This window comes from Pseudophryne corroboree, chromosome 1 (genome assembly GCF_028390025.1).
Source record: "Pseudophryne corroboree isolate aPseCor3 chromosome 1, aPseCor3.hap2, whole genome shotgun sequence".
Lineage (NCBI taxonomy): Eukaryota > Metazoa > Chordata > Amphibia > Anura > Myobatrachidae > Pseudophryne > Pseudophryne corroboree.
In genome coordinates, this window is record NC_086444.1 from 716136750 (window position 1) to 716161754 (window position 25005).

The window sequence follows — 25005 nt, forward strand, 5'->3', positions numbered from 1 at the left end:
GTAGTTAGCAACAAGTCACATACAATGCATAACATTTGGGCATTGAATCAAATACACAAGCCTCAAAGGCTGTTAGGATAAGTGCTAGATAATTTGCACATAATCAATATAGCAATGCAATATGACACTTTTTTAATACAATCCCTATACAATTGGGCACTGAATCAACTATACAAGCCTCAAAGGCTGTTAGGATGAGTGCTGTATAACGTACATGTTATCAGTGTAGGAGTACTAGCCTCCTTATAAGCTATGCCTTTTTGGAAGACATAGTAATACAGACAGTATAAGCACACCATGTGTGTATAACCCAAACAATGCACACACACCTCGCAAGTACAAGTAAATGTGAGGTACAAAACCCTAAGCACATGGCATAGGTTATAGATATACAGTACAGAATTTGAAAGTACAAACAGCAGTAACTATCAACAAGTCACATAAAATGCATATAAATTGGCCACTGAATCAACTACATGAGCCTCAGAGGCTGGTAGGATAAGTGCTGTATAACCTGGCCTTTGGAAGATGTATTGAAGGAGACTGGACCCGACTCCTGAGACTTGCTGTAGCAGGCTTGTGTAACAAAGGTTGCTGAGCATCTCACTGAGGGCGGAAGGTAGAAGTAGCAGCTCAAAAAGGAAAATACTCTTCAGAGCAATCAGTAGGGTTGCCACCTCATACTTTTAATTCTGGACACATATTAATTACACAGGTCCTGTGGTTGATTAAAACCAGGTGAAATGGTGTCTTGAAGTCAGCCAGCCATAGAACCTGTGTAATTAATATGTGTCCAGAATTAAAGGGATGAGGTGGCAACCCTAGCAATCACACCCTGGGTTGGGGGAGGGGCTAATAAGGAGAGCCACCTCCCCTATGCTGACATCACCCCCAGGGCTTACCTGCCCTTTACAAGTGTCTCCAAATACCAGATACATATTGTAGCCCTGTGGTTTAGCGGAGGAACACGACCGGCCCGGTACCTGCAATCAGTGCCTCCGATGGTCTCCTTCACCGGAGGTTAATGGCCGCCGTGTACTGTAGTACACGTGATTCCTGCAAGCAGGGAGTCGCCTTACCTGATCCCCTGTACGTCTGGCTGTGGCCTAGGTCCAGAAGGAGCTGTTTGCTAGAAAGATCCAGCTGGTCCCAGCTGAGATCACTAGCCCAATCATCAGTGTCAAGGTGCCAGCAGGGAAAGCTGGACCAGTAGCACAGGTGCCCTATGGGACGTCCCCGCTACTTGCTCTGATGATCAAATAACTAAAAAGTAAAGAAAATAATAAAAGAAAGCTTGGAGCTGCTTAACAGCAGATTCCCTGTCTAAAGCAGGGACGTGCAGTCAGAGGAGGCAGTGCCTCCCCTGTCATTAAGGATTAAAATAATACAAAGAAGATACATATGATACATATCAGTCATATGTATCCTCTTTATATTATTCTTATCATTTTAGTGTATTAAACTAGTTTGGGAGGCACTGATAGCTAGTGCCTCCCGCTGACAGTAGGAACGGGGATAAAGCTGGGGGCGGGGCCAAGCGCTGGGCTGTAAAAGCCCATTAAAAAATACAGTGAAAGCGGCACTTCTACAAGTGACTCGCTGGCAGGGAAAGCACACCCCTGCTAGCGAGGCACATGTGATTGGACAGCGGATCCACTGCGGGATCCGCTGGCCCAATCACCCCCACGCAGCGGCAGGACAAGGAAGGGACTTCCCTCTCTTCATCCCCCTGACAGCATCCGCCAGCCCTCTTTGATCAACAGCTAGAAGCAGGGCCGATCCAGGCGGGGTTTTTCACAGGAGGACGGCGCGGTGGAAACACTTCACACAGCCGGGTACCGGCCTGCCCGTCACTCCTGATCGTCATCCCACTGGCACCAACACTTTGGTCAGTACCCGCAGCGGCAGCGGCCAGCGCAGCACAGAGCCGTCCTCTCTCCACAGGGTCCACGCCATGTCCCGGCGGCTGCTGCTGGCTGTGGATTCCGGAGGACGAAGTTTGGGAGAATTTCTACGGGGAGTAAGTACACAGGGCTCCCAGCGTTGGGTGTGGAACCGCAGGTCACTGACTTATATGTGTGGGAGTCCGCAGTGCCATGTATAGCGGCAGGTGTCAGCGTCACCGCGCAGAGGTCAGGATCAGCAGCTGTATTATATACTGTATATTAGGTTCAACTACATTGTAAACAAACAACGTACAGTTCTTATTACTTAGGGATACTATGAGTGAATTTATTATGACTGTTTGTATGGGATTGTTTCAATCACAATATTCTATTATGATGGTACATCAATTGATATTAAATTAAATAACACAATTAATTTGACAAGAGCGGGCATTGGCTACAACTTTGACTAACGCCATTGCTGTATCCTCCCACCTCAGTATATTTTTACCAGGTGTGCAGGAGCCTCATACCCCATAGTGTATAATATATGTAACAGTGGAAAAGCTGCAACACAAGTACATGTCACCGGTATAGCGACAGCGCTGTTACTCTATTATAGAAGCAGCTCGTTTCTGTTCAGCACTCTCATTGCCACAACCGCTGGAGAGGTCCGTGGCCGCGGCACATCAAAGTCAGCAGCACTTCTGTGTTTATGGCACTATGGGGGCATATAATGTATTTATGGCACTGTGGGGGCATATAATGTGTTTATGGCACTATGGGGGCATATAGTGTATTTGGCACTGTACAAGGGCATTACATGTATCTGATACTATGCAGGGGCATTACGTGTAACTGGCACTATACTGGAGGCATTACGTGTAACTGGCACTATACTTGGAGCATTACATGTAATTGGCACTGTACTGGAGGAATCACGTGTAACTGGCACTATACTGGAGGCATTACGTGTAACCTGCACTATACTGGAAGCATTACGTGTAACTGGCAATATACTTGGACCATTACGTTTAACTGGCACTATACTGGAGACATCACATGTAACTGGCACTATACTGGAGGCATTATGTGTAACTAGCACTATACTGGAGGCATTATGTGTAACTAGCACTATACTGGAGGCATCACGTGTAACTGCCACTATACTGGGGCATTACGTTTAACTGCCACTATTCTGGAGGCATTACGTGTAACTGCCACTATACTGGAGGCATTACATGTAACTGGCACTATACTGGAGGCATTACGTGTAACTGCCACTATACTGGAGGCATCATGTGTAACTGCCACTATACTGGAGGCATTACGTGTATCTGGCACTATACTGAGGGGCATCATGTGTAACTGCCACTATACTGGGGCATTACATGTAACTGGCACTATACTGTGGGTATTAAGTGTAAGGAGCACTACTATGGGCAATATGTGTAAGACTGCCAATTGTTTGTGTAGGCTAGTCCCACTTTATAATTGCGAGGCTATTCCCACTTTCCTAGGAGTATATGTGCGCCTTCATTGCGCACATTGGGGGGAGAGTGGGTGCTTCAAAACATCTTGCTCAGAGTGCCAGTAGTTTTGGACCCAGCCCTGGCTGCTGTCTGGGTACTTTGGGACCTGTCATGTAATCACAGTATATACACAATTGCTGCAGTACCAGCCCACCCCCCATGTATCTAATGTATTTGCTTTTCCTAAAAAGTGAGCTGAGGTTTGTGTTCTTGTGCGACTGGGTATGTACTTGAGAAGCCAGTGCCTCCCCAGCCATTGACGTCACCGCACGTCACTGGTCTAAAGGTGCACCCAGCTCCTGACAGCACCAAATAAAAACTGATTAGCTTGGGTCTGGGGTATATAGAAGGAAGCACAAGTGTATCCTGGGACTTAAAAGTTGAACTGTTTGGTGCCCAGTTCTCTCCAAACCATCTAATTCCTGTAGAGCCTATATACCCTGAAGAAGAAATGTTTGTCCATGCCATTTTCATTTGTTTTATTATTTAACATATTCTGTTTAATCAAATGCCAAATGCAAAGTCTGATTTCTATAAAATATGGAATAAGCTATGCTGGATGACAATTCCTTTTGACAATTTTAAGTTATTTCAGAGAAAATTATGGATTTTCTTATTTTTTGGTAGGTTGGTTGGTTTGTTGGTTGGTACTTTATCACTGTGCAATTCATCACTCTCCAAGGCTTGATAAAGCTGGGCCTGAGATATACCCAACAGCTCCAGAATATGGTGTAATGTGCAGAGTCTCCATGATGTGGAGAGTCTGCACATTACACATCTAATGCAGAAATAGTTATGTCGTTACCATAGAGACTGCTGAGCATCATTCTGCGTTACCATTCCAGTCCACTGTTTACACATAAAACAAACGCCAATACCACTGATGTGATGTCAAGATGTTGGGAGGGAAGAGGTAGCTCTGGTAGAGATGGACTAGCACTCACATAACTTGTTAAAATACATGATAGTCATTTAACCCATTCAGTGGCAGGTTTTCAATTTAAAACACACCCCGGGGGAGTTTTAAATTGAAGTGGAAGCGGGGGGGAGGTGCAAGGGGGGCGAGCCATGGGGCAGGGCGAGGTAATCGCCTGGTGATTGCCCGCGGGCATTGCTGGCGGGGATCGCCAGCCCCAGTGATGAATCAGCATAAGCCATTTTACAGCTAAGCCCGCCCCACGGCCAATAGGAGTCCGGGAGGTGGGCTAAACTTCATAATGGAGTATGCTGATTCCCGGGTGCCGTGCACGCTGCACGGCTGTCCCCGGGGAATCAGAAGGTAGTATGCCTGGAAATCTTTCAGGGTTGCCAGCGCTGTCAGCACCGGCTAGCCCGGAAGATTTCCGGGCAAACCACTGAAGAGGTTAAGAGATATCATTAAGACATGATTAAGCAAATTGTTGCAACCACTATCATTTCATACTCTTGTTTTCCAACTCCTACAGGCAGGGTCGGTGCTAGGGTGTTTGGCGCCGCCCTGCAAACTATAAATTTGCGCCCTCCCTTCCATGCATTATAAAGAGACAAAACGCGCCCCTCAAAATAAATGGGTGTGGTCTTACAAGGAAGGGGTGTAACCACACAATTGTACCCCCAATTCAAATTACACCACACTAGCACAATTTTAATCACATTACACCGCATGTAGTGCCCCTAATTCACATAATGTCCACAGTAGTAGTGTCCATTTAATATAATGCCCACAGTTGTGACATTATACGTAATGAGCCTCACCTACTCACTGCCATCACCTGGTGAGGCAGTGAATGAAGGATGGGTTAATGAGGTGGCGTAGCAGGCAAAGCTGGCCTGGTGACTGGTACTAATGATTGGAAGGTGACAGGCCAGATAGAGCACATGAGGTGCCGAACTGGGGTGTGTGTGTGTGGGGTGGGGGTGGAGGGGTGGCTGAGGAGGAGGGAGATGCTGGTGCTGGCCTGTTACACACAAATACTAGCTGTCACCTCAGACTTGGCTCCCCATGATACAGATAGCCCCTCCCCCTCTCCATGGTAGTGTCCAGCAGTGTGTGTGTGTTGGGAGGATCCTGTTACTCACTGCTCTGCTGTAGAGCAGCGGTAAATAGATGCTGTGCGTATGTATGTGCACAGTGTCTATTCACAGTGACAAGAGGGACTGGGGAGATGGCCAGCAGCTCACAGAGCGCTTGGCATGCCCCCACAGATCTGGTAAATGGGGGCATGGCTCGTGATCACAGCATCATTGAAAAGCCACGCCCACTTTTTTTCGGGCTGCTATGCCGTGCCAAAGTTCCGCTTCTTACCTCTTGAAAGTTGGGAGGTTTGTCACAGGGTTCATTGGGATGGCTTCATATTTCGAAGCTTGGTGAATCTGACAGCATTGCATTCAATAGCGGCTCTTGCCACGGGCAAACGGGATTTATGCCCGGGGCGCCGCCTGTCCCTGCCACTGGTGCCATGCGGTGCGCCTGATGTCATTGCACACCATACGGCATTGTGGGAGCGGCGTCAGACGCTAGAGGTCATAATTGACCTCTAGTGTCTGTGTGCAGTGATAGATCCGAGGAGCGGCAGCCGGAGACGGAGGACAGCAGCAGCGGTCTGGAAGCAGGAGCGGGGCTGGTATTTTTTTTTTTTTTTTGTAAGCGCAGCTACCTGGGGCACAGCAACATGGGGCACATCTACTGAGGGCACAGCAACAGGGGGCACAGCAACATGGGGCACATCTACTGAGGGCACAGCAACGGGGCAAAACTACAGGGGCACAGCAACAGGGGACATAACTCTACTGGGGGCATAACTGTGGCCATGCCCCTTCCCTATGAAGCCACGCCCCTATTTTTTGTACACGCGCCTACGGTGCACACTAACCCTGTTTTACCTGTCGGGTAGGTGGGGGGCGCCACAAGGTCTAGAACCGGCCCTGATTGCATCCCCCATAGAAACCAATGTGAGCTACGGCTACTATCGGGACTGCAGGCCCTCTGTGATACATAGTGGTGATGCTATCAGTATTTGCGGTTAACCACACTATATATCCAAACAGGCTGCAAAAATGGATCCTAACACTGATAATAAGAATTTACTTACCGATAATTCTATTTCTCATAGTCCGTAGTGGATGCTGGGGACTCCGAAAGGACCATGGGGAATAGCGGCTCCGCAGGAGACTGGGCACAAAAGTAAAAGCTTTAGGACTACCTGGTGTGCACTGGCTCCTCCCCCTATGACCCTCCTCCAAGCCTCAGTTAGGATACTGTGCCCGGACGAGCGTACACAATAAGGAAGGATTTTGAATCCCGGGTAAGACTCATACCAGCCACACCAATCACACCGTACAACTTGTGATTTGAACCCAGTTAACAGCATGATAACAGAGGAGCCTCTGAAAAGATGGCTCACAACAATAATAACCCGATTTTTGTAACAATAACTATGTACAAGTATTGCAGACAATCCGCACTTGGGATGGGCGCCCAGCATCCACTACGGACTATGAGAAATAGAATTATCGGTAAGTAAATTCTTATTTTCTCTAACGTCCTAGTGGATGCTGGGGACTCCGAAAGGACCAAGGGGGTTATACCAAAGCTCCCAAACGAGCGGGAGAGTGCGGATGACTCTGCAGCACCGAATGAGAGAACTCCAGGTCCTCCTCAGCCAGGGTATCAAATTTGTAGAATTTTGCAAACGTATTTGCCCCTGACCAAGTAGCTGCTCGGCAAAGTTGTAAAGCCGAGACCCCTCGGGCAGCCGCCCAAGATGAGCCCACTTTCCGTGTGGAATGGGCTTTTACAGATTTTGGCTGTGGCAGGCCTGCCACAGAATGTGCAAGCTGAATTGTACTACAAATCCAACGAGCAATCGTCTGCTTAGAAGCAGGGGCACCCAGCTTGTTGGGTGCATACAGGATAAACAGCGAGTCAGATTTTCTGACTCCAGCCATCCTGGAAACATATATTTTCAGGGCCCTGACTACGTCCAGCAACTTGGAATCCTCCAAGTCCCTAGTAGCCGCAGGTACCACAATAGGCTGGTTTAAGTGAAATGCTGAAACCACCTTAGGGAGAAATTGAGGACGAGTCCTCAATTCTGCCCTGTCCGTATGAAAAATTAGGTAAGGGCTTTTATAGGATAAAGCCGCCAATTCTGATACACGCCTGGCTGAAGCCAGGGCTAACAGCATTACCACTTTCCATGTGAGATATTTTAAATCCACAGTGGTGAGTGGTTCAAACCAATGTGATTTTAGGAATCCCAAAACTACATTGAGATCCCAAGGTGCCACTGGAGGCACAAAAGGAGGCTGTTTATGCAGTACCCCCTTGACAAACGTCTGAACTTCAGGAACTGAAGCTAGTTCTTTTTGGAAGAATATCGACAGGGCCGAAATTTGAACCTTAATGGACCCTAATTTGAGGCCCATAGACAGTCCTGTTTGCAGGAAATGCAGGAATCGACCCAGTTGAAATTCCTCTGTAGGGGCCTTCCTGGCCTCACACCACGCAACATATTTACGCCAAATACGGTGATAATGTTGCACAGTTACATCCTGCCTGGCTTTGATCAGGGTAGGGATAACTTCATCCGGAATGCCTTTTTCCTTCAGGATCCGGCGTTCAACCGCCATGCCGTCAAACGCAGCCGCGGTAAGTCTTGGAACAGACATGGTCCCTGCTGGAGCAGGTCCTTTCTTAGAGGGAGAGGCCACGGGTCTTCCGTGAGCATCTCTTGAATTTCCGGGTACCAAGTCCTTCTTGGCCAATCCGGAGCCACGAGTATAGTCTTTACACCTATCTTCTTATGATTCTCAGTACCTTGGGTATGAGAGGCAGAGGAGGGAACACATATACTGACTGGTACACCCACGGTGTTACCAGAGCGTCCACAGCTATTGCCTGAGGGTCCCTTGACCTGGCGCAATATCTGTCCAGTTTTTTGTTGAGGCGGGACGCCATCATGTCCACCTTTGGTTTTTCCCAACGGTTCACAATCATGTGGAAGACTTCTGGGTGAAGTCCCCACTCCCCCGGGAGAAGATCGTGTCTGCTGAGGAAGTCTGCTTCCCAGTTGTCCACTCCCGGAATGAACACTGCTGACAGTGCTATCACATGATTTTCCGCCCAGCGAAGAATCCTTGCAACTTCCGTCACTGCCCTCCTGCTTCTTGTGCCGCCCTGTCTGTTTACGTGGGCGACTGCCGTGATGTTGTCCGACTGGTTCAACACCGGCTGACCCTGAAGCAGAGGCCTTGCCTGACTTAGGGCATTGTAAATGGCCCTTAGTTCCAGGATATTTATGTGAAGTGACGTTTCCATGCTTGACCACAAGCCCTGGAAATTTTTTCCCTGTGTGACTGCTCCCCAGCCTCTCAGGCTGGCATCCGTGGTCACCTGGACCCAATCCTGAATGCCGAATCTGCGGCCCTCTAGGAGATGAGCACTCTGTAACCACCACAGGAGAGACACCCTTGTCCTTGGAGACAGGGTTATCCGCTGATGCATTTGAAGATGCGATCCGGACCATTTGTCCAGCAGATCCCACTGAAAAGTTCTTGCGTGGAATCTGCCGAATGGAATCGCTTCGTAAGAAGCCACCATCTTTCCCAGGACCCTTGTGCATTGATGCACTGACACTTGGCCTGGTCTTAGGAGGTTCCTGACTAGGTCGGATAACTCCCTGGCTTTCTCCTCCAGGAGAAACACCTTTTTCTGTACTGTGTCCAGAATCATCCCTAGGAACAGCAGACGTGTCGTCGGAATCAGCTGCGATTTTGGAATATTTAGAATCCATCCATGCTGTCGTAGTACTACTTGAGATAGTGCTACTCCGACCTCTAACTGTTCTCTGGACCTTGCCCTTATCAGGAGATCGTCCAAGTAAGGGATAATTAAGACGCCTTTTCTTCGAAGAAGAATCATCATTTCGGCCATTACCTTGGTAAAGACCCGGGGTGCCGTGGACAATCCAAACGGCAGCGTCTGAAACTGATAGTGACAGTTCTGTACCACAAACCTGAGGTACCCTTGGTGAGAAGGGCAAATTGGGACATGGAGGTAAGCATCCTTGATGTCCAGAGACACCATATAGTCCCCTTCTTCCAGGTTCGCTATCACTGCTCTGAGTGACTCCATCTTGAACTTGAACCTTTTTATGTAAGTGTTCAAGGATTTCAGATTTAAAATGGGTCTCACCGAGCCGTCCGGCTTCGGTACCACAAACAGCGTGGAATAATACCCCTTTCCCTGTTGTAGGAGGGGTACCTTGATTATCACCTGCTGGGAATACAGCTTGTGAATGGCTTCCAATACCGCCTCCCTGTCGGGGGGAGACGTTGGTAAAGCAGACTTCAGGAACCGGCGAGGGGGAGACGTCTCGAATTCCAATTTGTACCCCTGAGATACTACCTGCAGGATCCAGGGGTCCACTTGCGAGTGAGCCCACTGCGCGCTGAAATTCTTGAGACGGGCCCCCACCGTGCCTGAGTCCGCTTGTAAGGCCCCAGCGTCATGCTGAGGACTTGGCAGAAGCGGGGGAGGGCTTATGTTCGTGGGAAGAGGCTGTCTGCTGCAGTCTTTTTCCCCTTCCTCTGCCCCGGGGCAGATATGAGTGGCCTTTTGCCCGCTTGCCCTTATGGGGACGAAAGGACTGAGCCTGAAAAGACGGTATCTTTTTCTGCTGAGAGGTGACCTGGGGTAAAAAGGTGGATTTCCCAGCCGTTGCCGTGGCCACCAGGTCCGATAGACCGACCCCAAATAACTCCTCCCCTTTATACGGCAATACTTCCATATGCCGTTTGGAATCCGCATCACCTGACCACTGTCGCGTCCATAACCCTCTTCTGGCAGAAATGGACATCGCACTTACTCTTGATGCCAGAGTGCAAATATCCCTCTGTGCATCTCGCATATATAGAAATGCATCCTTTAAATGCTCTATAGTCAATAATATATTGTCCCTGTCCAGGGTATCAATATTTTCAGTCAGGGAATCCGACCAAGCCACCCCAGCACTGCACATCCAGGCTGAGGCGATTGCTGGTCGCAGTATAATACCAGTATGTGTGTATATACTTTTTAGGATATTTTCCAGCTTCCTATCAGCTGGTTCCTTGAGGGCGGCCGTATCAGGAGACGGTAACGCCACTTGTTTTGATAAGCGTGTGAGCGCCTTATCTACCCTAGGGGGTGTTTCCCAACGTGCCCTAACCTCTGGCGGGAAAGGGTATAATGCCAATAATTTTTTAGAAATTAGCAGTTTTTTATCGGGGGAAACCCACGCTTCATCACACACCTCATTTAATTCATCTGATTCAGGAAAAACTACGGGTAGTTTTTTCACACCCCACATAATACCCTCTTTTGTGGTACTTGTAGTATCAGAAATGTTCAAAACCTCCTTCATTGCCGTGATCATGTAACGTGTGGCCCTACTGGAAAATACGTTTGTTTCCTCACCGTCGACACTGGAGTCAGTGTCCGTGTCAGTGTCTGTATCGACCTGAGGTAACGGGCGTTTTAGAGCCCCTGACGGTGTTTGAGACGCCTGTACAGGTATTAACTGATTTGCCGGCTGTCTCATGTCGTCAACAGTCTTTTGTAAAGTGCTGACACTATCACGTAATTCTTTCCATAAGACCATCCAGTCAGGTGTCGACTCCCTAGGGGGTGACATCACTAACACAGGCAATTGCTCCGCCTCCACACCATTTTCCTCCTAATACATGTCGACACAACGTACCGACACACAGCACACACACAGGGAATGCTCTGACAGAGGACAGGACCCCACTAGCCCTTTGGGGAGACAGAGGGAGAGTTTGCCAGCACACACCAGAGCGCTATATATATATAGGGATAACCTTATATAAGTGTTATTCCCTGATATAGCTGCAATATATATTTATCTGCCAAATTAGTGCCCCCCCTCTCTTGTTTTACCCTGTTTCTGTAGTTCAGGACTGCAGGGGAGAGTCAGGGAGCCTTCCTCCAACGGAGCTGTGAGGAAAAAATGGCGCCAGTGTGCTGAGGAGATAGGCTCCGCCCCCTTTTCGGCGGCCTTTCTCCCGCTTTTTTATGGAAAAATTGGCAGGGGTTAAATGCATCCATATAGCCCAGGAGCTATATGTGATGTATTTTTTGCCAAAAAAAGGTGTTTTTATTGCGTCTCAGGGCGCCCCCCCCCCCCAGCGCCCTGCACCCTCAGTGACCGGAGTGTGAAGTGTGCTGAGAGCAATGGCGCACAGCTGCGGTGCTGTGCGCTACCTTATTGAAGACAGGACGTCTTCTGCCGCCGATTTTCCGGACCTCTTCAGTCTTCTGGCTCTGTAAGGGGGACGGCGGCGCGGCTCTGGGACCCATCCATGGCTGGGCCTGTGATCGTCCCTCTGGAGCTAATGTCCAGTAGCCTAAGAAGCCCAATCCACTCTGCACGCAGGTGAGTTCGCTTCTTCTCCCCTTAGTCCCTCGGTGCAGTGAGCCTGTTGCCAGCAGGTCTCACTGAAAATAAAAAACCTAAAACTAAACTTTTTTCTAAGCAGCTCAGGAGAGCCACCTAGACTGCACCCTTCTCGTTCGGGCACAAAAATCTAACTGAGGCTTGGAGGAGGGTCATAGGGGGAGGAGCCAGTGCACACCAGGTAGTCCTAAAGCTTTTACTTTTGTGCCCAGTCTCCTGCGGAGCCGCTATTCCCCATGGTCCTTTCGGAGTCCCCAGCATCCACTAGGACGTTAGAGAAAATAAGAATTTACTTACCGATAATTCTATTTCTCATAGTCCGTAGTGGATGCTGGGGACTCCGTCAGGACCATGGGGAATAGCGGCTCCGCAGGAGACAGGGCACAAAAAGTAAGCTTTTAGGATCACATGGTGTGTACTGGCTCCTCCCCCTATGACCCTCCTCCAAGCCTCAGTTAGGTACTGTGCCCGGACGAGCGTACACAATAAGGAAGGATCTTGAATCCCGGGTAAGACTCATACCAGCCACACCAATCACACCGTACAACTTGTGATTTGAACCCAGTTAACAGTATGATAACAACGAAGAAGCCTCTGAAAAGATGGCTCACAACAATAATAACCCGATTTTTGTAACAATAACTATGTACAAGTATTGCAGACAATCCGCACTTGGGATGGGCGCCCAGCATCCACTACGGACTATGAGAAATAGAATTATCGGTAAGTAAATTCTTATTTTCTCTAACGTCCTAGTGGATGCTGGGGACTCCGTCAGGACCATGGGGATTATACAAAAGCTCCCAAACGGGCGGGAGAGTGCGGATGACTCTGCAGCACCGAATGAGAGAACTCCAGGTCCTCCTTAGCCAGAGTATCAAATTTGTAAAATTTTACAAACGTGTTCTCCCCTGACCACGTAGCTGCTCGGCAAAGTTGTAATGCCGAGACCCCTCGGGCAGCCGCCCAAGATGAGCCCACCTTCCTTGTGGAGTGGGCATTTACAGATTTAGGCTGTGGCAGGCCTGCCACAGAATGTGCAAGTTGGATTGTGCTACAGATCCAACGAGCAATCGTCTGCTTAGACGCAGGAGCACCCATCTTGTTGGGTGCATACAGGATAAACAGCGAGTCAGATTTTCTGACTCCAGCCGTCCTTGAAATATATATTTTAAATGCTCTGACAACGTCCAGCAACTTGGAGTCCTCCAAGTCGCTAGTAGCCGCAGGCACCACAATAGGCTGGTTCAAGTGAAAAGCCGAAACCACCTTAGGCAGAAACTGAGGACGCGTCCGCAGTTCTGCCCTGTCCGAATGGAAAATCAGATATGGGCTTTTGTACGATAAAGCCGCCAACTCTGATACTCTCCTGGCTGAAGCCAGGGCCAGTAGCATGGTTACTTTCCATGTAAGATACTTCAAATCTACCGATTTGAGCGGCTCAAACCAATGGGATTTGAGAAAATCCAAAACTACGTTGAGATCCCACGGTGCCACTGGAGGCACAATCGGGGGCTGTATATGTAGTACACCTTTGACAAAGGTTTGTACTTCAGGCACTGAAGCCAATTCTTTCTGGAAGAAAATCGATAAGGCCGAAATTTGAACCTTAATAGACCCCAATTTGAGGCCCATAGACAATCCTGCCTGCAGGAAATGTAGGAATCGACCCAATTGAAATTCCTCCGTTGGGGCCTTCTTGGCCTCACACCACGCAACATATTTTCTCCAAATGCGGTGATAATGTTGTGCGGTCACTTCCTTCCTGGCTTTAATCAAGGTAGGAATAACTTCCTCTGGAATGCCCTTTTCTTTTAGAATCCGGCGTTCAACCGCCATGCCGTCAAACGCAGTCGCGGTAAGTCTTGGAACATACAAGGTCCCTGCTGAAGCAGATCCCTTCTTAACGGTAGAGGCCACGGCTCTTCCGTGAGCATCTCTTGAAGTTCCGGGTACCAAGTCCTTCTCGGCCAATCCGGAGCCACGAGTATTGTTCTTACTCCCCGTAGCCGTATAATTCTCAGTACCTTTGGTATGAGAGGCAGAGGAGGAAACACATACACGGACTGGTACACCCACGGTGTTACCAGGGCGTCCACAGCTATTGCCTGAGGGTCTCTTGACCTGGCGCAATATCTGTCCAGTTTCTTGTTGAGGCGGGACGCCATCATGTCCACCTTTGGTTTTTCCCAACGGTTCACAATCATGTGGAAGACTTCTGGATGAAGTCCCCACTCTCCCGGGTAGAGGTCGTGTCTGCTGAGGAAGTCTGCTTCCCAGTTGTCCACTCCCGGAATGAACACTGCTGACAGTGCTATGACATGATTTTCCGCCCAGCGAAGAATCCTTGCAGCTTCTGTCATTGCTCTTCTGCTTCTCGTGCCGCCCTGTCTGTTTACGTGGGCGACTGCCGTGATGTTGTCCGACTGGATCAACACCGGCTGACCCTGAAGCAGCGGTTTTGCCAGGCTTAGAGCATTGTAAATCGCTCTTAGCTCCAGTATATTTATGTGAAGAGACGTCTCCAGGTTTGACCACACGCCCTGGAAGTTTCTTCCCTGTGTGACTGCTCCCCAGCCTCGTAGGCTGGCATCCGTAGTCACCAGGACCCAGTCCTGTATGCCGAATCTGCGGCCCTCTAACAGATGGGCACTCTGCAACCACCACAGAAGAGACACCCTTGTTCTTGGTGACAGTGTTATCCGCTGATGCATGTGCAGATGCGATCCGGACCATTTGTCCAGCAGATCCCACTGAAATATTCGTGCGTGGAATCTGCCGAATGGAATTGCTTCGTAAGAAGCCACCATCTTTCCCAGGACTCTTGTGCATTGATGTACTGACACATTTCCTGGTTTTAGGAGGTTCCTGACAAGTTCGGATAACTCCCTTGCTTTCTCCTCCGGGAGAAACACCTTTTTCTGAACAGTGTCCAGAATCATTCCCAGGAACAGCAGACGTGTCGTCGGGGTCAATTGAGATTTTGGAAGATTCAGAATCCACCCGTGTTGTTGAAGCACTACTTGGGTTAGTGCTACTCCGACTTTCAGCTGTTCTCTGGACCTTGCCCTTATCAGGAGATCGTCCAAGTAAGGGATAATTAATACGCCTTTTCTTCGTAGAAGAACCATCATTTCGGCCATTACCTTGGTAAAGACCCGAGGTGCCGTGGACAAACCAAACGGCAGCGTTTGAAACTGATAATGACAGTTTTGTATCACGAACCTGAGATACCCTTGGTGTGAAGGGTAAATTGGGACATGCAGATAAGCATCTTTTATGTCCAGGGACACCATGAAGTCCCCTTCTTCCAGATTCGCTATCACTGCTCTGAGTGACTCCATCTTGAACTTGAATTTCTGTATGTACAGGTTCAAGGATTTCAGATTTAGAATAGGTCTTACCGAACCGTCCGGCTTCGGTACCACAAATAGTGTGGAATAATACCCCTTTCCCTGTTGTAGGAGGGGTACCTTGACTATCACCTGCTGAGAATACAGCTTGTGAATGGCTTCCAATACCGTCGCCCTTTCTGAGGGAGACGTTGGTAAAGCAGACTTTAGGAACCGGCGAGGGGGAGACTTTTCGAATTCCAACTTGTAACCCTGAGATACTACCTGCAGGATCCAAGGGTCCACCTGTGAGCGCGCCCACTGTGTGCTGAAAATCTTTAGTCGACCCCCCACCGCCCCTGAGTCCGCTTGCACAGCCCCAGCGTCATGCTGAGGGCTTTGTAGAAGCCGGGGAGGGCTTCTGTTCGTGGGAAGTAGTTGCTTGCTGCAACCTCTTACCCCTTCCTTTGCCTCTGGGCAAATATGACTGTCCTTTTGCCCGCTTGTTCTTATAGGAACGAAAGGACTGCGGCTGAAAAGACGGTGTCTTTTTCTGTTGGGAGGTGACCTGAGGTAAAAAAGTGGATTTTCCGGCTGTTGCCGTGGCCACCAGATCCGATAGACCGACCCCAAATAATTCCTCTCCTTTATACGGCAATACTTCCATATGCCGTTTGGAATCCGCATCACCTGACCACTGTCGCGTCCATAAACTTCTTCTGGCAGATATGGACATCGCACTTACTCTCGATGCCAGAGTGCAAATATCCCTCTGAGCATCTCGCATATAAAGAAAAGCATCCTTTAATTGCTCTATAGTCAATAAAATACTGTCCCTATCCAGGGTATCAATATTTTCAGTCAGGGAATCCGACTACACCACCCCAGCACTGCACATCCAGGCTGAGGCTATTGCTGGTCGCAGTATAACACCAGTATGTGTGTATATACTCTTCAGGGTAGTTTCCAGCCCCCTATCAGCTGGATCCTTGAGGGCGGCCGTATCAGGAAACGGTAACGCCACTTGTTTTGATAAGCGTGTGAGCGCCTTATCCACCCTAGGGGGTGTTTCCCAGCGCGCCCTAACCTCTGGTGGGAAAGGGTATAATGCCAATAACTTCTTTGAAATTAGCAGTTTTCTATCGGGGTTAACCCACGCTTCATCACACACGTCATTCAATTCCTCTGATTCTGGAAAAGCTACAGGTAGTTTTTTCACACCCCACATAATACCCCCCTTTGAGGTACCTGCAGTATCAGAGATATGCAAAGCCTCCTTCATTGCCGTGATCATATAACGTGTGGCCCTATTGGAAAATACGTTTATTTCTTCACCGTCGACACTAGATTCATCTGTGTCGGTACCTGTGTCGACTGACTGAGGTAAGGGACGTTTTACAGCCCCTGACGGTGCCTGAGACGCCTGGACAGGTACTAACTGGTTTTCCGGCCGTCTCATGTCGTCAACTGACTTTTGCAGCGTGCTAACATTATCACGTAATTCCATAATTAAAGCCATCCATTCCGGTGTCGACTCCCTAGGGGGTGACATCACCATTACCGGCAATTGCTCCGCCTCCACACCAACATCGTCCTCATACATGTCGACACACACGTACCGACACACAGCAGACACACAGGGAATGCTCTTATCGAAGACAGGACCCCACTAGCCCTTTGGGGAGACAGAGGGAGAGTTTGCCAGCACACACCAAAGCGCTATAAAAATGTATATAAACAACCCTAAAAGGTGTTGTTTCTGTTATATGCGCTTAATATATAAAAATATCGCCAAAATATGCCCCCCTTCTCTGTTTTACCCTGTTTCTGTAGTGCAGTGCAGGGGAGAGTCCTGGGAGCCTTCCTCACAGCGGAGCGGAGCAGGAAAAGGGCGCTGTGTGCTGAGGAGAATAGGCCCCGCCCCCTAAAACGGCGGGCTCTTCTCCCGGAGTTTGCGATATATGGCAGGGGTTAAATACATCCATATAGCCTCAAGGGCTATATGTGATGTATTTTAGCCATAGAAAAAGGTATTATACATTGCTGCCCAGGGCGCCCCCCCCAGCGCCCTGCACCCTCAGTGACCGCTGGTGTGAAGTGTGCCGACAACAATGGCGCACAGCTGCAGTGCTGTGCGCTACCTTATGAAGACTGAAAGTCTTCTGCCGCCTGTTTCCGGACCTCTGCAACTTCGGCATCTGCAAGGGGGGTCGCGGCACGGCTCCGGGACCGGACTCCATGGCTGGGCCTGTGTTCGATCCCTCTGGAGCTAATGGTGTCCAGTAGCCTAAGAAGCAAATCCATCCTGCACGCAGGTGAGTTCACTTCTCTCCCCTAAGTCCCTCGTAGCAGTGAGCCTGTTGCCAGCAGGACTCACTGAAAATAAGAAACCTAAAAAACTTTTTCTAAGCAGCTCTTTATGAGAGCCACCTAGATTGCACCCTGCTCGGACGGGCACAAAAACCTAACTGAGGCTTGGAGGAGGGTCATAGGGGGAGGAGCCAGTACACACCATGTGATCCTAAAAGCTTACTTTTTGTGCCCTGTCTCCTGCGGAGCCGCTATTCCCCATGGTCCTGACGGAGTCCCCAGCATCCACTAGGACGTTAGAGAAATAAGGTATGCATATACTGTGTGAGGAGCTGGTGAACTGGTGATCAATAAACAACACCTCAATAGGAGCGAAGTGCCATCTGTCACCATCGCTGCCAAGCACAAACAGCAGCATCAACAGGCTGCAGTCGGGCTCTGGCCCTCGCTCGTTAGTCGTTACCTCTGGGGACTGAGGCGGGAGCGCGCACGCTGGTAAGTGATAGCGGCCGTGCGCGTTCCCTGCCACCGCTGTACAGGACGAGGGAGGGGGAGTGCGAGTAGAGTGCAGCGTGTGTAGGAATGTGAGGGCAGACACAGAGACTCCCATACCGAGAACGCCGAGCAACAGGGCCGATCCGTCCTCCGGGAGACACGGTGCTGAGTGGGAGGTGAGCGTGGGGCCCCAGTCCGCTTGGCCAGTGAGAGTTGCCAGAGTTTAGAGTTGGGGTGGGGGGATTGCAGTTTGGTAGAACTTTTGTGCGGCCAGTGAGCTCAGGCCAAGTCACAGGACAAGCCCCTCTTATACACCCTATATATACACCTCCACTCTGTATATTATATATGTGCATACTCCCTGCCCGGTGTGTGCTGAGACGCTCCTGCAGCCGTCGCTGTCCAGAGTTGGCCCTCTGGCTGTTGGTGATAGGCGGCGGCGCTGTGCCTGCTGGGAGAGGCGCTGTCCAGGGCTGATCTGGGCACCTCCGCTTTCCTGGAGGCCCCTCTTTGCCCACACCCGGGCCCTGCCCCCCCTTCCTGCCACTGTCTCCCCGTAGCACTGGACGTTGTTAAGGGGCTGATGTGTTGGGGCCGGTTCCCTGCACAAGTTACACCCCACTAATAAGAGGACTGTTGTGAACTCGGGGGCTGTGCTGATCGCTGCCTCCGGGATGTGGCTGCTGCTAGCCAGCTCTTGTAGTGGACTCATAAAGTTAGGAATCGGTCCTGGCCGCCGCCTGGACCCCTGCCCCAGCATGCCACAGTGTGCGTGGATAGCTCCCGGCGGTGTACTGCGTCGTGTATATGTTCTCGGTATCGGACCATGAACGAGGCCTCCGCCTCAGTAGTGAGGCTACTGGCGGTCACTGCGGCGAGTGCGCGTTTCGGGACGACAACTCCCCGGGCGACGGACATTACGGGCCGGGAGTCCCCGGTGTCAGCGCTCCCTCTGTTATGTGTGAGAGGGAAAATGGCCGGAGCAGTCTCCCCTGTGATCACACACACAAATCCGCTTCTGCAAACCTGCACAGTAACATCCGGAGTTCTGCCCAAAAAGTTTTGAACACATTTTAATTCTACAGACGCTTGATCACTGATCCAGCAGCCTCACTAACGGTTACTGATTAAATAGCTTTTACAAGGTTATGGTAAATCCAATCTTAGTAAACTGTGCCGGAACAGGCTAAGGTAACTAAACAGCAGTGTGTACTGTACCACTGGGATTGTTTAGCAGGAAAGTGCTGTATGTGAAGTTTGCAGTTGCAAATAGGGTAAGGTACACATGCTGTATGCTCTATAAAAGCAACAGGGCCTCACAGAGGGGTTGGTGACGGGATCCCAACAGTCGGGATGCCGGCGATCAGAATCCCAACACTTATTTGAAAGTAACCTACCCCTTTCCCTCCCCTTAAGCTCCCCCTGCAAGCCTACTTAAAGTCGGCATTCTGACTGCTTTCCACCTTCTGGATTCTGACCGGCCTCAGGATTTTGGCGCCGGTGTTCTGGCCGCCAACATAATTGTCGGGGGTGCCAGCTACATCCACCACAGAAGAATCTGCTATGACAGGTGTGAATCATGGATCCAAATAAACATGTAATGTGTTGGTCAAAAGCAAAATACATACTTAGCACAGCTTTATCCAGTAGCATAGGACGTCCTCTTCCAACTTGCTGACATTTTGAAGAATCCACTATAAAATACACTAAAGCAATAAACAAAACTGCGCTAACATAAAGGGGCCTATTCATTATCAGGGAGTCTTTGGCCTCTATAACTAAGAATCTAACTGGCCACAAGTTGTGGTGGCTCCTAAACACCTGCAGTTCCGCCTCTAATAGCAACGTAACTGTACACTGCTAGGCATGAGCCGTCTTGTTAGTGCGCATATAGTTGGCTCCAGCTCACACATGCGCACAGTGCTGGCCGCCATCAGTGGAGTGATCGTGTCAGATCCCTCTTTGGAACCCAGAGTTCCTCTCCATAAGAAGGAGCTGGTCACCATGAACCAACACCATGTGAAAATGGCATTGGTTCCTGCAAGCACACTCTGGAAACTCGGTTTTCATGGTTTGCTTAATATTAAGCAGCCCCATCGGGATCCTAAGAATGAATGGGCCCATTACTAAAAATCTGCAGAAACTTGTTTCCTTGTGTGTGACAAGCCCTTTAGTGAGCGTGAAAAAGGCCCCATACTCACGCCATCCAACTAGCTGTTATCCTGCTTGTGCACTAACCAGATTACCTCCAACTTTGACCTCCTGTGCTTGATGTACAGTCTAATAAGAAGGTGGTATTCTGCAGTCTAAAACATTATTCCCAGTGCTTGAGACCCCTGATTTTGGTGCAGGCAATTCATGGGAAGACTGTAGTCTGTCTCAAATGGTCTCTTTCATTTCTAAATTATCTTCTATAGAATGATAGATTTCAAATACAGGTTGAGTATCCCATATCCATATATTCCGAAATACGGAATATTCCGAAATACGGAATTTCCTGACGGAGAGTGAGACAGCGAAACTTTGTTTTTTGATGGCTCAATGTACACAAACTTTGTTTAATAGACAGAGTTATGAAAAATATTGTATTAAATGACCTCCAGGCTGTGTGTATAAGGTGTATATGAAACATAAATGAATTGTGTGAATGTAGACACAGTTTGTTTAATGCACAAAGTTAATAAAAATAATGGCTAAAATGACCTTCAGGCTGTGTGTTTAGGGTGTATATGTAACATAAATGTATTCTGTGCTTAGACTTGGATCCCATTGCCATGATATCTCATTGTGGTATGCAATTATTCCAAAATACGGAAAAATCCGATATCCAAAATGCCTGTGGTCCCAAGCATTTTGGATAAGGGAGACTCAACCTGTAGTTTGAAAATGGTCTTCTAATCCTGTTCTGACAGATGAGCAGCAAGAACTCCTGATGAGATCATTGCATGTGTCTCTTCTCCCTATTGTTATGTTACCACAATCATGAATGCTCCAGACCACACTGCCAAAAACACTGATTTTATATATAAAGTACAGTAGGTGGTATCACTTGCTAATGATGAATGAAGTGCCCGTGATTACCTTTTGTCATTATTAAATCATTTTTCATTCCTTCAGTTGAACAAAGACCTGATCAGTGCGTGAAGTCCTTATCCTTATTGTCGTTTAATAGACATTTTTCAATGAATGGTGACTATTAGGGCCATTTTACCTGTACAGTATGCTACAATTCTAGTAGGGTGTTGAGGACTTTATGGAAGAAATTAGTGGTACATGATTAGTGGCCCAATTGGCTACAGCATCTAGTCAGTTGGGTCATGCTCTTCAACCGCTTTCCAGGAAAATGTGCCTGGAGATTCCAGCAGATTGTAGTTTTGTAATACCACTTTTCCACCAAAAACCCAGGTTGCAGGACAAAGGTCGAACCCGGGTCAGACCCTGTTTACACTGCACCTTGGACATGGGTTATTCCCAGGTCAGCCCATATAACCTGAACCCGGGTCTGGCCTGCATGTCACTCTCAGTCACTCCCTTGAGGTGAACCTATGCATACACAGCCAATCAACAGCTTTTTATTATTATTTTTATTATCCTTTATATGGCGCCACAAGGGTTCTGCAGCGCCCAATTACAGAGTAAATATGCACATAATCAAAACAGGAAAACAGTGACTTACAGTTAAAGTCAATATCGGACAAGTACAGGGTAACTAAACATAACTACACCAGTAACGACATAAAGATAAGTTTCAAGGTGGCCAAAAACTGCAGGATTTGGGGAGTTGAGGATTATTAAAGTAAGTAAAGGATAAGCACATGAGGGAAGAGGGCCCTAATCATGAGAGTTTACATTCTAAAGGGGATGGGCAGACAGACAGGGGTGACACAGATGGGGTAGACTGAGCATGGGACAGAGAGTTAGGATGAGATTTGTCTGGGTTTGGTAAAGAAAGTGGGTCTTGAGAGCCCGTTTGAAGTTCTGTAGAGGTAAAGAATTCCAGAGAAAGGGAGCAGCACGTGAAAAATCTTGGAGATAGGAGTGGGAGGAAGTAATCAGAAGACAGGAGAGTCTGTGTGCATTTAAGCTTTTAAGGACATCCTGGGTCGATAACCGTGGTCAAGCTGTTTGTTCTGCACCGTTACCTGGACCCAGCCCTGGCAGCTACCATCGTTGGATTCTCTGGTCACTCGACTGCCGTTATGTTTCGTATCTGCAGCATGGCTGTCGTTAACGAGGACCTCCCTCGTCTGCATGTTCAGAAGCGAGGGTTAACGCCTTTGTATACACTAGAAAGAGATTGAAAGATCCTGCTCAGATTGGCCCTTATGAGTGATATCTTTTCTAATGTTTCATGACATAAACCTAATTGTGAATAGTAGAAAATTCTATATATGGCACAGGCCAATCCATTAAATACATCTTGGATTGCTAGTTATTTCATAGAAACATATTCCATGCCCTTGTCCTGCAAAGTGGAGTGCAGTTTTACCACACTACTGTAGTGTTCACTCTAGAATCCGTGCCGGGCAGGTCGCCGGTTCTAGAGGGGCACTAGCGTGCGCTCCGAAAAGGGGACGTGGCCATGCAAAATAGGGGGTGGGGTCATCACGGGTAATACAAGGGGGCGGCCGGCGACGTCACTGTTGGGGGCGTGCCCAGCACCTACAGAGGTTCTGGGCTTCCCCCAAGCGCTCTCTCAGTGGCATCTTTACACGCTGTGAGGGCAGGAAGCGGGCGGCAGTTTTAGCAGGGCGCCACAGAAAGGGCAGGGCGCGGCGCCCTGCTAAAACTGCCTAGCGTGAACACTACTGCTGTTTATCTGCTGCAGTTCTAGGTAATATCTTGGCAATATCTTCAATAATAGATACAGGGCCGGGTTAACAATGGGGGGGGATGGAGCTGAAGCTCCAGGCCCCCCATCAAAATAGGCCCTCAGCTTCAGCTATGCTGCTGCTACCGACAGGCAAAAATGTTTTCCTGCTACTAGCCGTCCGCGGTCACCCTGCGCCCAAGCTGTGATCCCCCCTCCCGAACACCGCCGGCGGCAGCATAATCTTGACACATATGGTGCCGCAGTGGAAGGCTTCACTAGCCCTCCCTGCACCCCATACGCTTACAGGCGGTGCAGGGAGGGAGCGAGTGACGTTGCAATGGTCCGCCCATCCCCGCCACTACCGCAAAAGGAAGGAAAGAAACCCTGACTGTGACAGCAGACAGGAAACAAGTCCTTGTAAACAGTCGGTGCCTGGTGTCAGTCCCGCATGGCTGCTGCACTGCCTACTTAATAATTATAACTGAGGCACTGACATATATAGATATATAGATATATTATATAGATATATTTTATATATATATATATATATATATAATATAGGGAGTCCCACACTCTCACCCAGCGCAGGTAACGGCTGGGGTGCCAAATCAAAGTCTGATCCAATCACTGGGTCAAACTCATAGTACAGTACAGTGTTTCTCCACATTGACCGTGGAGAAAGATAGCACTCTCCAGACTTTTTATAGTATATGCAGTAAAGTCATTTATTCACAAAACTTGGTTCCATGTATATCTTCATGTCACAAGCAGGGTATATGAAGATATACATGGAACCAAGTTTTGTGAATAAATGACTTTACTGCATATACTATAAAAAGTCTGGAGAGTGCTATCTTTCTCCACGGTCAATGTGGAGAAACACTGTACTATATATATATGTACACATAAAACCTCCTGTGTAAAGCACACTGTTGAAAGCAGCCTATCCACATAGAGACCAGCACACCAATTAGATGCAAAAATATTTTAGTGAAGAAATTCAAACAGTTCATCAATAAAATTCAAAATAGCAGCAGTTGGTGAAAAATATTGTAGATAAATACATGATAGCAGCTTCAAACCAAGGAACTTATCTGGTCAGCTCATGGATGCATTGTCCTGTAGTGATAAGCCCGACAGCTGTTTCGGTGTATAACCACCTTCCTCAAGGGCTCCACAACAATAAGCCACATAGTTGCTGCTTAAATAGCCAAGGTGCCCGTCATCAATATCCTGACACTCCGCACATGTGACGACTCTCTCATCCGTCCACCCGTGCCTCACCATCTCTCTCAATGGCGCCGCCGTGAACCGCACGCCATCCGGCTATGGAACGCACTTCCGGTTCCGGTCTAGGCGCTCACAGTGTTATCCGTGGAGAAACACTGCCGTTTGCATCGCATGGTCCGTGCCACTTCTGTAACACGCCAGCAAATGCTGCATAGCAGGTCTCATTACACGGAAGCTAGTCAGTCACTGGACTCAAAATGCATTTACATCATTCACACCGGGGGAATGGTTCCAAATCTGGGTTCCATTGCAATTTCCCCTGAACAACTGCTGACATTAATTTGTATGTCCAGACAATATTCTGAAAGAGAATTCAGGTTGGCAACCAGGGTTTTTGGATTACCGGGTCATCATACAGTGACAGATGTCAGTGATGCCTGACAGGCACCATATGGCTATTATATAGATAGGAATCACTTGATAAACAACCATCAAAGGGAATATTGTGATATGACAGAGTAGTGTAACCACAAGAAAGAAATTATTATCATTATTGTATGATCAAAATATTATGATTAAACGCTCATAATATCCATAGCTCAAATACACATGAGGACAATCAAATGGGCATACACATCCAATAGAATCTAGAAAATACAAAAAAATAATTTTGCAAAAAAAATCAATATAAAAATATCAATGAATCAATCAATCACGGCCTCCTATGCAAGCAGTCCTCCTCTAAATCTTATAGAAAGACATTCAAATTTAGTTCCTCATTGAGGCCTCCCGGGTAAACTGTATCAAATTTGTATATTAATTCACACTCCCGTTGGAGTAAAAGTTTATTGCGGTCTCCTCCCCTCTTTAGCGGTCTCACTTGGTCCAAGGGCATGAATTTGAAGTCCTTGAGTGTGTGGCCAGCTTCAAAAAAATGCTTTGCCACTGGTGGTGTACTCTGGTCAATTT

At 48.4% G+C, this 25005-nt stretch overlaps 1 protein-coding gene across 2 annotated transcripts in view; it reads left to right on the top strand.

Annotated features, from left to right (window-relative positions):
• Positions 1-1766: 1766 nt before the first annotated feature.
• The window catches only part of REST (RE1 silencing transcription factor), a 110006-nt gene continuing 86767 nt past the window's right edge, over positions 1767-25005 (top strand). The window contains exon 1 of one of the 2 annotated variants that reach the window (XM_063915302.1): positions 1767-2020. The gene's annotated coding sequence lies outside the window, so the exon portion shown is untranslated. Of the gene's footprint in view, positions 2021-17944; positions 18170-25005 lie in introns of those variants that run through there. The other variant, XM_063915292.1, reaches the window with a different exon arrangement.